The following is a 12,096-nucleotide window of genomic DNA, read 5'->3' on the forward strand; positions in this document are numbered from 1 at the left end:
CCATCTATACATCTGTTCAGTGGCATAACATATCTTCTTGAATATCTTAAAATCTATCAGTGGTGCCAGTTATGGATGAGTAAATGATCTTTTGGTGCTTAAACTTCCACCAGATATCACATGGTTGGTTTGACTTCTATTGGCTAAAACACTCAGTGCTTCGAGTGATTAATTTGAAAAAGAATTGTTACTGCACATAAGGCTAAGGCTATGTTTTTACTAATCCGAGAGGTTGAGGAGACCATTCTTGTTTCTAATCTATATAATATAGTCTTATATAATATAAAAGATGGAAGCCTTAGTATGCAGTTATACCGTGTGAGTTTTGCTTATATATAAAGATAACATATTTGTTAATTATTAATAGACGATCCAAGGTATGGTTGAATTTATATACTAATTATTTCGTTCTTGAAGCGGTGAAATAGTTTTATAAAAGTGAAAGGTGTTACATCTTGAGACAAATATTAATAAGATATTGGGTTCAAGTCCCATTGATTTATGACCTAAGATGCTTTTTTTATATGGATAAGACATTGAGGGTGTGTTTGGTGTCACACCCCTTTTTAGCTCCAAAAAAGATTATGAAATTTAAGGTTCGAAAGGGTTTTATTATTAAAGTGACGAAAATAAAAATTATTTCAAAAAGGATTCATTTTTATAATTAACTCAGAGTCGCCACTTGACATAAATCGGGTGTGCCAAGTCACCCTTGGATATCCTTTTCAAAGACGGTTTTGACTCTTTAAAACTGGTTTGCGAACAGAGATTCCGGCTAAGGAATTTTGTTGATCGAGGGGAAGGTATTAGGCACTCCTCAACCCCGTGGTTAGACCATGGTCGCTTGGTGAAGTGTATCGATTAATTTAACACTACGGGTGTATAAACCCACATAAACACACAAAACAAAACAAGCAAACAAACAAATCAAACAAAATTCAAAATCAAAATAATGTCCGAATTATATAGTCAAAAAATAAAAAAATACAAAAATAGAAATCCTATTCTAGACTAATCCTAAACTATGCTCCAATGCTTTACATGATGCCTCGGGCCTTCATCACGATCATCTCCCGCCAAGTACAAAATGCTTCGGGGCATTCCCCGATGATTAAATACATAAAACTTTGGGGGCATTCCCCGGCCAAATGAATACACTTGAATAAAATGCGATAAACTAGGAAGAAACATTCATACAACACATTCAAACATTCAACCAAACACAAGTTCTAAAATTTGCCTACCCAAACCTACATTTGCCTATCCGTTTCAACATATCATAAATCTATTACGTTTCATATCAACAAACGATCAAAATTGATCCGAATCTAACCTTTTCATCAATTTTTAATTCCACCACCAACTTCCTTTCTCAACCAAAGATTAACACATGCTTCGATTATCAATTCAATTTTTCGACTCAGAATCCAATATCAACAACATCAACATAATGACAATTAAAGCATGGTAATCATACGAATTTCTCATGAATGACATAAAAAATTCTCCAAATCATCCAATCTCAAACAAGCCAATTCAATAAATTAAGATAAAGAAGAGAGGGCGGATTAAAAAAATGGACCTTTCAATAATCGATTTTTGTTGATAATAAGAAAATCCGGACTTGAAATTTCGAATAGAACCTCAAAAACGACGAGTCCAAATCGGATAGAGAAACAACAACCCAAAACTGATCACAACAATCTGACTAACACCAAACAGTATCCAAATTACCAGAACCAGTATGCAAACCAACAAACCCCAAAAGTGTACCGACAGAACAAGTCAGCCCATACGCGATTTCAATGAAAGAAAACCGGTGTACCCAAGTCCGATTTCAAAAATGACACTAAAATAGACGAACCTAAAGCCTCAATCAACCTGACGAAAGACCGAATCCGGTGTAGTCTGAGTTTCGGTGAACTCAGACGGAGGCAGCAAACGATAGACCAAAAATAGATTCCGGCGAACCTTACTGTTTTCGGCCAGATTCAGCTATAAACCAACGGAAAATGGGGAAAATATTGGGACCTTCGAACCGGAATCATTGAACGGACAAACTGGACAAACGATGACACCGATTTCGATGAGATTTCGCCAAAAATCTAAAGAGGGTCGATCAAATCTCTCAAATCCTCTCCATTTTTTACTCCTAATCGTGTGTACTCTGCGTGGGTGTGTGTTTGTTGTGATGTGCGTCCGGGTCAGTGAGAGTGTTTGTGGTTTTTTTTGTAAATGTGATGGTGAGTGTTGGTGAGGAAGAAAATGGGAAGAATGAAGTGTGTGTTTTCGTAGTGTGTTATGACGTTGGAATTTGCAATTTTTATGGTTGTGGTTCTTCAGGCGGGATCCTGAATTTGCTATTTTTTTCAACTTGTTGACTACTTTCAATTTCTTCACCCTGTTCTCCAGGTGAGCTTTTGACTTGCTATTTTTCAATCTGTTGACTTTCAATTTCTCCACCTTGTTGTTTGACTTTCAAATTCTTCACCTTGTTGTTTGACTTTAAACTTCTTCACCATGTTGCTTGATTTTTCATTTATCCACCCTGTTTTTCAGGCGGGCTCCTGACAAATGAAAACTGACAAGGAAGTACGTCTTCCAACTAATGCCACTTGAATTACCTAAGGAAATGCGTCTCCTTACAAATGTTGCTTGAATTACCCAAACAAGGAAGTGCATCTCCTTACAAATGCCGGTTGAATTATTCAAACAAGGAAGTGCGTCTCCTTACAAATGCCGTTTGAATTATCCAAACAATGAAATGCGTCTCCTTACAAATGTTACTAGAAATATCCAAACAGGAAAGTGGGTCTCCTTACCAATGCCTCTTGAATTACCAAAATAAGGAACTGCGTTTCCTTACCGATGCCGCTTAAATTACCAAAACAAGGAAGTGTGTCTCCTTACCAATGCTGCTTGAATTACCCAAACAAGGAAGTGGGTCTCCTTACAAATGTTGCTAGAAATACCCAAACAGGAAAGTGCGTCTCCTTACCAGTGCCGCTTAAATTACCAAAATAAGGAAGTGTGTCTCCTTACCAATGCCGCGTAAATTACCAAAACAAGGAAATGTGTCTCCTTACCAATGCTACTAGAATTACCCAAACAAGGAAATGCGTCTCCTTACAAATTTTGCTTGACTTATCCAAACAAGGATGTGCGTCTCCTTACAAATGTTGCTTGAATTGCCTAAAAAAGGAAGTGAATCTCCTTACAAATACCGCTTGAATTACCATACAAGGAATTGCGTCTCCTTACAAACACCGCTTGAATTACCAAACAAGGAAGTGCGTTTCCTTACAAATGTTACTTGAATTATCAAAATAAGGAAGTGCGTCTCCTTACAAATGTTGCTTGAATTGTCCAAACAAGGAAGTGAGTCTCCTCACAAATACCACTTAAATTACCAAACAAGGAAATGCGTCTCCTTACAAATACCGCTTGAATTGCCCAAATATGGAAGCGCGTCTCTCTACAAATGCTGCTTGAATTACTCAAACAAGGGAGTGCGTCTCCTTATAAATACCACTTGAATTACCAAACAAGGAAGTGCGTATCCTTACAAATACCGCTTGAATTACCAAACAAGGAAGTTCGTCTCCTTACAAATGTTGCTCAAAGAAGTGCATCTCCTTACAAATACCGCTTGAATTACCAAACAAGAAATTGGGTCTCCTTACTAATACCGCTTGAATTACCAAACAAGGAAGTGTGTTTTCTTACAAATGTTGCTTGAATTGTCCAAACAAGGAAGTGTGTCTCCTTACAAATACCACTTGAATTACTCAAACAAGGAAGTGCGTCTCCTTACAAATGTTGCTTGAATTACCCAAATAAGGAAGTGTGTCTCCTAAAGATATTGAATTATGAGTTTTACCATGGTTTTGAATACCAAATATGTGCAGCAACATTGCCTTTTGCATTTGTAAAAGTGAGAATATTACGGCCTTTGATGTTTAGGCTTTGAAACCCTTGATTGGAAGGTAGCATTTGTTCCTGTTTCATACAAAGAAAACTTGTTAGTTTAAAAACATGGTGACTAGTTTGTGGCTTTGGCTTTCGTGAAAATCGCTCTTTCCACTGTCACATTTAATCTTGCTTTCAACCATTAGCACGTGTCACTGACTTGCTGCATCATTGACCCAAACTCAGATTATTAAGAGTGACACTGGAATAGATATAATATCTCTGCTTTATCATGCTTCTCAGATAAACCCTTTTAACCTTGGTATTTCCATGAGTTCCCAAACTTGTCGGTTGACAAAACTTTTGCATGCCTTATTCATCTCACAATCATGTCTCTTTCATATGATGACTTTGTCTTGCTTTGTGTAATTGAAGAAGCTGGTAGCCAATTTTAAAATCTTTTCTCACTTATTTTGTCATGGACTTGACTCAAAAAACACGAGAAAAATAACAATGATTTTTTTATTTGGATAACTGACTCAAGAAAATAAAAATAAAGATAAAGAGAAGAAAGAAAAGACAATGAATGCCGTTTGAAACAAAGAAACAAAAAATTTATCTAAAATTACAATCAACTTTAATTATTATGCCATGCATTTGGATTAAGCTGCCTGATCTTTTCATCCAAACTTTCACCAATTGTTGTTGAGCTAATGACCCTGAAATTGAGTTACTTCCTTGGGTCAATTGCATTCAGAGACCTCATTCGGCTAGTGACACGTTGAAGGGTTTTCACCAACAATCCTCTCTCATTTTCTTTCTCTCGGCTCACCATTGCATTATGGTATCCGTGAGGATTTTTTAGCACCAATGAGATTCTCTAATTTTCATTTCTCTTAACTCACAGTCGTCTTATGGTGCCTGTGAGAATTTTCACCGATAAGACTCTCTCATTTTTATTTATCTCAACTCACCATTGTCTTACAGTACCCGTGAGGATTTTCACCAATAAGACTATCTCATTTTCATTTCTCTCCTAATTTCTTACGCTGAGGAAGACAAGTAGTTCCCAAAATGCGTTATCACATCCATTGCATGCTTAGTCTTAGCATTCTCAAATATTGATCTGAAGGTCTTTCTTTGGTTGTAGCTTGACTTTCGGATAAAGTTAGAAAGAAAGGATGACATGAGGCTCAAACGACACTTGAAGTGGGGTGAGACTTATAACTTTTAGAATCGACTGAAACAACAAGAATTAACTCATGCCCCAGTTTTGTTGACTGGGTGACTCTAAATTTTATTTGGTTGGACCGAGCCCAAAGTAGGGCAGCCTACGTATCTCACTCCCGAGAGTGGAGAATCAGGTCATGCGTAGTTCTGGCAACTTGTTTTTTTGCCTGATTCTGATTTTTTTTTTCATTGAATTTTTATTGACTTTTTTCTCTTTGGTATTTTTCTGACTCTATTTTCTTTACACTCTTCTCTTTTCTTTCTTCCTCTTTTTTTTGACTTATTTTTCTTTTTTTTTCTTTTTTTTTTAATTTTTTCGACTCTATTATTTTGCTCGACACTTTTCTTTTGAGCTTTGTTGACTCTATCTTGATTTCAAAAAAGTGGTATAAAAGAAAATAGAACAAAAGCTCAAATGGGGTAAACAAAGGATGACACGATGTTTGGATAGCAGAATAAAATGCCTTCATCATATCAATTCTTGAAAATGCAAGTACACATCATGCAATGTGAAAATGAAAGATGGAGATCATTCGTGACATTTCTACAACACTAACTTTAATTAAATTTGTGTATCACTACTCTTGCACTTTGTTCAACATATCACTCCATCATCTGACCTAATTTAGACAGGTCTTTCAATTAATGACCAAGTTATTCTTATGATTCTCAAAACAATTGTCTTAATTTTCAAAGAAGGCTTCAACTTGTCACCAAATGTCTCAGCACTCTGTATATTTTCTCAGATGCTCTCTTTTCTAACCTTAACCCTTTGATTCAATGTTTCGTAGTTGAAATGGATTCTAAGATCTGGCTAAGAATTCCACGGGCATGTATATCACTAGAATCAACATAAAATGTACTGTATAAAGAAAACAAACAAACAACACATATTTGAAACATAAAGGGAAAGGGACACTTCATTTAGTTAAAATAAAAGATAGAAGGGTTTGAACATAAACGACAAAAGGACAAAACAAGATAGATCCCGAACTACAACCTTGAAATAATTCGAAAAATAGAAAAGAAAAGAAGACAAACTTCCAAACCTCTTCCTAGTAGGGAGAGGGGTGAATTCTCAATTGCTCAGCCTGACAACTTAGACACTGGTTTGCATATCAGCATGACTAGATCTTCCACCACGATCAGACACATTCCCTTTAACAAATAAGTTCTGGGTCCCCATGCTTAACTCATTGTTTTCCACTTATTGTGCAGTAACACGTGCTGTCAAAGAACTCTGTGGGACGGTTGAGGTACCGATGTTTTGCACCACAATCAATTTTTCTGGAATCTTTCTTTTTATTTCTCTTTTCAAAGCACGGTAATCCTTAATACTGTGACCCTGAACATCAGAATGATATGCACATTATACATGAGGATCAAAATTTCTTGAATGAGGGTCAAGAGTATACCCAAGGAGAGGAGTAATCATGCCTAACTCTCTCAATTTCTAGAATAAACTGGCATACGACTCCCCAATTAGTGTAAAATTATCCCTAGGCTTCTTGTTACGAAATTTTAGTAGTCCAATTAACATTGATGTGGGCTCAGGAATATAGCAATGATCATCAAGAGTATTGAACATGTATTCACTAACGGCCTGGGGAAGCACATCCGTTGGATTGATAGCCAAAGTGGAAGCCTCAACAGAATGATGCCTGTGAGAAGAGTTTTCAAGATATAAAGAACAAGTTGATTTCTACACCCGTGTTGGTACTTCCAGAAGGCACCGAAGGGTATACAATGTATTGTAATGCTTCCAGAATTGGTTTAGGATGTGTATTGATGTAGCAGGATAAGGTAATAGCATATACTTCTAGACAATTGTGGCCACATGAGAAAAATTATCCTACACACGATCTTGAGCTGGTAACAGTTATTTTTGCTTTAAAGATATGGTGCCACTACTTATATAGGGTTCATGTTGATATATATACTGACCATAAGAGCTTACAATATATTTTTAATCAGAAGGATCTAAATTTAAGGCAGCGGAGATGGCTTGAACTATTAAAGGACAACGATATTGATATCTTGTACCATCCAGGGAAAGAAAATGTGGTAGCTGATGCGTTAAGTCGTAAGGCTATGATGGAGCCTATAAAAAGGCAAGGGATGATTAAAGATCTTCACCAGTTAGCTAGTTTGGGAATTCGCCTTCTTGAAACTCCAAATAAAGAGCTTATCGTACATAATATTGCGGAATATTCATTAGTAGCTGAAGTGAAAGAGAAGCAATACGTAGATCCTATTTTATTACAGCTTAAGGAGAACGTTCAGAGTGGTGCGACCAAGGCATTTGAGCTTACGCGAGAAGGAGTACTTCAGTGCCAAAACCGATTGTGTGTGCCGAATGTAAACGGGCTGAGAAAGAAGATTATGATTGAGGTACATTGTTCAAGATATTCCATTCACCAAGGATCAACCAAAATGTATCAAGATTTGAAAGATATGTATTGGTGGAATGACATGAAGAAGAGCATTGTAGAATTTATAGCTGAATATCCAAATTGTCAAAGAGTTAAAATTGAGCACCAAAAACCCAGAGGTTATATGCAATGCATTGATCTTCCAAGATGGAGGTGGGACAAGATCAACATGGATTTCGTTAATGGTTTGCCTCATACATCTCGAAAGTTTGATTCTATATGGGTGATTGTAGATAGGCTTACCAAATCCGCACATTTCCTACCAGTTAGGACCACTTACACAGTTGAAGAGTATACGAAGCTGTACATTAAAGAGATAGTCTGATTACATGGAGTGCCAATATCTATTATATCAGATCGGGGAACCCAATTTACCGTAAACTTTTGAAAGTCTTTTCAGAGGTGTTTGGGAACACAAGTGAAATTGAGTGCAGCTTTTCACCCTCAAACAGATAGACAAGCAAAACGTACCATGCAAGCACTTGAAGATATGCTACGAGCTTGTGTAATAGATTTTAAGGGCAACTGGGATGATCATTTACCTTTTATTGAGTTTGACTACAATAATAGCTATTATTCAAGTATCAAAATGGCACCATATGAAGATTTATATGGAAAGAAGTGTAGATCACCAATAGGTGGTTCGAAGTGGGTGAAACTTTTTTGTTCGGACCGGATCTTGTTTATCAAGCCATAGAGAGGGTTAAAGTAATTCAGCAACGACTGAAAATAGCCCAAAGTCGACACAAGTCATATGCAGATAGTAGGAGGAGAGGGATAGAGTTTTCTATAGGTGATTGGGTATTTTTGAAGGTATCACCAATGAAAGGGGTAATGAGATTTGGCAAGAAAGGAAAATTGAGTCCACGTTATATTGGCCCGTATAAGATCACTCGAAGGTTTGGACAAGTTGCATATGAATTAGAGCTACCCCAAGAGCTCTCATCAGTACATCTGGTATTTCATGTATCAATACTTCAAAAGTGCATCGTAGATCCATCACATATCACTTCTACTGAGGATGTGCAAGTTGTGGAAGATCTTAACTATGAGAAAGTGCCTATTGCTATTCTAGATCACCAAGTAAGAAGATGAGAAATAAAGAGATAACATCTGTGAAAGTACATTGGAGAAATCGTCAAAGGGAAGAGTTACATGGGAAGCTGAGGAAGCAATGAAATATAAGTACCCTCATTTGTTCAAAGATGAAGAGGAAGTTCAATAAACGGAGTTAGAACATTAACAAGTAAGTTTTTTTTTTATATATGCATAGTATTTATGTGATGATGTGAATATTAATGATGGACTTCAACTTGTTTCAGTTGAATAACTACTCTAACATTCGAGGATGAATGTCCTAAAGGGGGGAAGGATGTAAAACCCCATATTAAAGTACGTGTATTGGCGTATTCAAGTACGTGTATTGGTCTTATTTATATGGAATTAATTTTTTATTTTATTTATATCAGAATTTGCCCGTCGATGGTTCCATGCGAAGGTTATTGAATAAGCTTTCCAACGATATAAAGATTTCCAAAAACGGATAGGTTTCGGATATAATCGATCACGTTCGAAACTATAAAACAGTGGTCGAGATATTTGGGAATAGTAAATGTGCAGGAAAATTTCCTGCACACAAACTACTGAGGCCAGCCGAATTTTTGGGTCAATTTCGAACGATCATAACTTCCTTAATATAATGAACTGAGAGAGCTGCGACCTATGTAAAGAAATATCTTTGAGTCTTCTTTCCAATTCAATTGGTTTCATCCAAATCCAACGTTTGAGTAAGGAGTTATACTCGTTTTACTTCAGCCTATCAAAACAGATTTTTAGGGTCAACTTCAAACGACCATAACTCTTTGTACAGGACGAACTGGGTGGCATACTTTATATGAAATGAAATTCCTTTGAATTATCCTTCCAACGATACCAATTTCATCCAAATCCGATATCGGAGCAAAGAGTTATGGTCGATCTACTTTAGTCTATCAAAACAGTCCACCAAAGGACAGATTTGACATTATTTAAATTTTAAAGGCATTTTGGTCATTTCCTATTATATTATGGACAGAAATATGTGTATATATACATGTATATGAGTTCAAAAACTCATTTTCATCATCAATCATTGAGAAAGAAAAAACCTAGACAAATTTGACCTTTAAATTACTTTTGATTTAACCGTAGAAATTTCAAAGTAATCCGATAACTGCGTTTGTCATCTCGAGAGCTTCGAACGGAACCTATTATTTGTGCAAACAGGATTGCATAATCAAGAGGTGAATTCTAAGGTATGAATATTGTTTTCCTTTGTTCTTTTCCTTATGTATATGTGTGATAGAGGATTATATGTATTGGATGTTATTGAAAGGTGATAGAAATAGGGTTATGGACTATTTTGCATGGTTTGGTTGTATCGAATTGTGGAAGGTGGATATGGTAATTGAGTTATGGAAGGTGGATATGGTGATATACTATTGAATTGATGATTATTTATGTCTATGGCTCAATTTGGTTTAATGGATTGGTTGGAAGGATAAATGAATTCAAACTTGATATTGGAGGATGTTGTATGAATATGCATGGTATGTGAATGTAATTGGAGTATAAGAGGGTTATGGTGACACCCTTTATGGTGTAATTAAGGCCTACTACTTAACCACTAGTTTGGTGAGTTCAAATAATTGAATTGTGACGTTTGGTTGCTAATACTAGATTGCTATATATGTTCATTGTGGATAAGTAATCCGAAAGGACGGGAAGTCCATTTGGGACTAGTATTGAAGGTTGACAGTCAGGTATGTAAAGCATACTCTATACCATATCTTTGGCATGAAAGTGAACAATTGCTCTATTAAGAAAGTTTCCAAAGTCATTCAATAACATGTGATCCATAATGGTTTTGTATTATGTCCTACGTTACCAATGAACTTGTTTCCACCCTACAAGATGTCAAGACATTTCAATACTTACTTGTTTTCAAAATCTTACATGTTTATTGCACTAATGAATGCCAGAAGGTATCCGGTTACTCAAACAAGATCCATGTGCTATTAATGACTCCAAAATATTTCATTGATATACCAATAAGTTCCTACTTCATTTTTATGACATTGATGACTCCAAAACACTTCATTGATGTGCCAATGAGTTCTTACTTCATTGTTATTGCATTCATGGTCTATTTATATGTCTCTTATTGATGTATCATTGTTTCAAAGTATTAAAAATATGGTGGCGACCGAAATAACAATCTCAAATATTAATTGAACTAAGTGATGGAAGTTCTCTCTTATCGGGTGGATCTCAGGGGCATAAGCCTATCATGGGTCGATCCCTATTTATGTATTTATGGGTGGTATCCAGGGGCATAAGCCTATCATGGGTCGATCCCAGTTGATATGTACTGGAGGCAGCCTAATGATCACAGTACAGTACAGTAATGATTACAAAGATGATAAGAATGAAGGTAAAGTGATTGAATAAATACAACGTACAGGTTGTCACAAGTTCTAGTAAGTGTGGTTCACTCCTATTACGATTTATTCACTTGTTTCTGATTTCTATTGAGCTCCTATATCATATGTGATTATCTACAACTTTACATACTCAGTATATATTTCGTATTGACGTCCCCCATGGGGGACCTGTATTTCATGCTGCAGGCACAGGTACCTCAGCTCATATGCCGCACAAGTAGGAGCCAGGATATTCAGCTGCTTTTGGTGAGCTCCAATTTGCTTCGGGGCTTTCCGTGTCATATCCAGTCACTTTTGGTATTGTATAGAAGTTAGTTATATGGCGGGTGTGTTCCAACCTTGGTTAAACTCTGTGTATTGTCTAGAGGCTTTGTAGACCTAATGTACAGTCAAGGTGGTGTTTTGTTAATAGATGTGATGGCTCAAATGGCCAAGTATTGTCTATATATATATGTATGTGCTCGAGCTTATACAGGTGATTATTTCCTTTTATATGCGACATGATGCTGTCCGAATTTCGGGTTGTCATAGAGGTATGCATGGGAAGTATAAGGTTATGAGTTGGTTCTCCCGGGCCTCCTCGATTACGGGTGCCAGTTCGCCCCAATAGGATTTGAGACATGACAGGGAGAGGGTTGTGTGGGGGATAGATGGGGTGGGGTAGGGGCTGAGGGAAGGGTTGGGTGGGGTGGGGGGCTGGAGAAATGGGGTTGGGTGAGGTGGAGGGCTGGGGAAGAGGTTGTGTGGGGCTGGGTGGGATGGGGATGGGCTGGGTGGGGTGGGGGCTGGAGAAGAGAGAGGGGTTACGTGGGACTGGGTGAGCTGGGGATGGGCTGGGGTGGGGTAGAGGGCTGGGGGAAAGGGGTGGGTGGGGTTGACAGGGGGGGGGGTGTGGGGGGGGGAGATGGGGGGGGGGGGGGGGGGGGGGGGGGAGGGGAGGGAAAAGAGTGTTAAATTTATTATTTTAAAATTTTTAAAAATATTTTTAAATTGAAAAGGATGGAGGAAAAAAAGAAGGGGCTGGGGATGGGCTGGGGTGGGGA

Source organism: Capsicum annuum, chromosome 2 (assembly GCF_002878395.1).
Source record: "Capsicum annuum cultivar UCD-10X-F1 chromosome 2, UCD10Xv1.1, whole genome shotgun sequence".
Lineage (NCBI taxonomy): Eukaryota > Viridiplantae > Streptophyta > Magnoliopsida > Solanales > Solanaceae > Capsicum > Capsicum annuum.